A 2,920-nucleotide genomic window follows, 5' to 3' on the forward strand; every position below is an offset into this window, starting at 1 on the left:
GCATCGAGTTGGTGATGCCATCCAGCCATCTCATCCTCTGTCATCCCCTTCTCCTCCTGCCCCCAATCCCTCCCAGCATCAGGGTCTTTTCCAATAAGTCAACTCTTCACATGAGGTGGCCAAAGTATTGGAGTTTCAGCCTCAGCGTCAGTCCTTCCAATGAACACCCAGGACTAGTCTCCTTTAGGATGGACTGGTTGGATCTCCTTTCAGTCCAAGGGACTCTCAAGAGTCTTCTCCAACACCACAGTTCGTCTCCCATATTAAACAATTATTGTTCAAAGACCTTTAAAGACACATTGAGCCTTAATTTGACATAGCAGGTGGGATAAAAATATTTGCATTTTAGACCACATTCCGTCTCTTTTTTAGGATGAATGGACTTGTAATGTGACTTGGGAAAGGTGGGCACATTGATACATTTTTCTTCTGTCATCTTCTGTTCCAACAGTTTATCACAGAAGCTTAAGGTGGCTAAGTGTGAGTAGAAGCATAAACTTTACATCCTTATCCATAAAATGCAGAATTGAGGTTCCCTTCTTTTCTGGCTTTCACAATCTAAGATTGGCTGTTTCCAAAATAATCTGAATTTCAGATTTATAAATCCACCTATTTACACACAGAGTATTCTTTTCTACAGAATATCATTTAAAAGATCTTATTAATTGCACCAACATCTATGGAGGCAGAGCAAACATTTATTGAATACTTAGTGCAGATCTTACTGGATGCTTTCACTCATGGACCTATTTTCATCTCACAATAACTCTAAACATTTAGGGAAAGCAAGATTCAGAAATTAGATAACTCATTCAAAGTTCCATAGACACTTAAGTAGTAGGGCAGAGCCAACATCTGAAACCGTTTGTTTTCAAAATTAAGAACTTGTCATTATGGTGCCACCCTACCTCTAATATTAGTATCTATTCTTATTATTTAGAATAGATTCTATTCTGTGCATTTACACAGGACCTAAATTTGGATAAAAGGTAAACATAAATTACAAAACCTTGGGCAAACTCTTCTTTGAAGCTTTTCATCAGCAGAGTAGATGGATCATTTAGAGAAAGTTAATTTTCTGTCACAGAAAAATCCTGGGAGAAGAGAGATGACCACGTGGGAAAAATTCTGGTTGGGGTGGGGAATGGACCACATATGAAGTAGCAGTATCACCTGTGACGTATTCCTACTAATAGTGAATTTGAAGATTTTCTTTACGACTTCATAGGGAATTCAGAAACTAAACGAACAACTTAAGGGCCAGACAAATCCAGGTTGCTAAGTGGCAGGTTTAACAGGCGAGAGAACTTACATCTGAGGCTAGATTTCTCTTGGTGGTTGCAGAAAGAGGAGATCTCATACCTACCCCCACAGATTCTCAGTTTCCATAGAGGCCGTCACAGGGTTTAGTCAATATTGAGTCCAGATGGTCTCAGCAACACTAGACTCTCAGGCTGCGTCCTTGAAATGGCTCCTAGTGTGGGAATGGTGGGTAGACCATACATGTCAAGGACAAGAGGAAGGATGAGGAGCCTCTGCCAGGGTCCGACTCTAGGGTCAGCTAGAGGTTACACCCTCTTGATAATTTCCTCCAATAAACACATCAGATCTTCTATGGTGATTGGCAGGTACTTTCCATAATGCTCATTGAAATTCACCAAGTGACTGTCCTCTTCCCTTTTCTGGGTCTTGTTTGCTCTTATCATAAATTGAGGAGTGAGATTTGTGACCTTGAGGACCTCTCCATGAAGAGCTATTGGTTGGAGAGGGAGAATAAACACAAAGATAGGAACTAGATGGGAGGGAAGATTAATTGATGACAATTTATGACTGGTAAGTAGGATTTGTAGACCCCAGCAAAGGCTGCAGATGAACTGAGGTGTATGGAAATTTGGGGCAGTACTCCAAGAGGCTAGATTAATGCAAAAACATTGCTTTTACTTATCTCATATTCTTCTTCCTCTCCCTGCTCTTCTCTTAAAAATTTCACTCCAGGGATGGTGAATTGTTCAGAAAGTTCCCCAAGACCAGTCCTGTGGTCAAAGGCACAAATCTGTGCCATCCACACAGCTGTGTTTGCTGCATTTTATAAAGCTATTGCTTACAGAAGATCTTACTGGAAAACTGAAACCTTTTTTGCTCTCAAGTTGTTAAACATAGCATTGACCTTAGCTAACTCACACATTGGTTTTGTTCAGCTTTTTTATATAAGAATTCTAAGAGTAAGAAAGCCTTTTGGGGGTTTGTGTGACATGAAGGTAGATTGGGTATATAATCTGCTTAAATTTGATCTCTTGAGTATATGTGTTCACCTTCTGGTGGAAACTTTGGGGGGCAGTGTCTTCCATTATAATCCTGTGGTTCTAACACAATCACAGTATAACTCCAGCTTCACACTGAACTTCCAGTCGTTTTGTGGTTTTCTAGGCGGATGATGTGGGAAAGAACCATAATAAAATGTTGCCCTAATGGTCTGGGAGTGAGTGACAAGAATGAAGACAGAACACAAAATCTGGTGCAATGGGGTCAGGGGGCCTGTAGCCTCTATTGGGCTGAGGTGCAGAGTCCACTCTTGAGTCCAGCTTTTATTCCCAATTGCAGACTATGAGGCTTTCTCAGATCTTATCTTTCTCAAGACACAAGCTGTGTTAATCACATACCCCTAAATGTTATGGACTACACTGACATAATCCAGATCTCCTTGTGTTTACTCCAGACTGTTCCCTTCTGGGTTAGTCTCGGGAACAATTAGCAAGTGCCTAGGCAGCGTTCATGCCTGATGCTGACCCGGCATTCCAATTCCATGCTTTTATGATCGCAGTCATACTCCCTTCTGGGTTTGGCCTTGGGGTTTGTAACAAGATTATTCTTAAGAAAAACATGAAAGATAATCATTAACATAATTTCTTAACATATGCTG

The sequence above is a fragment of the Bison bison genome, unplaced genomic scaffold (genome assembly GCF_000754665.1).
Source record: "Bison bison bison isolate TAMUID 2011002044 unplaced genomic scaffold, Bison_UMD1.0 scf7180017863646, whole genome shotgun sequence".
NCBI lineage: Eukaryota > Metazoa > Chordata > Mammalia > Artiodactyla > Bovidae > Bison > Bison bison.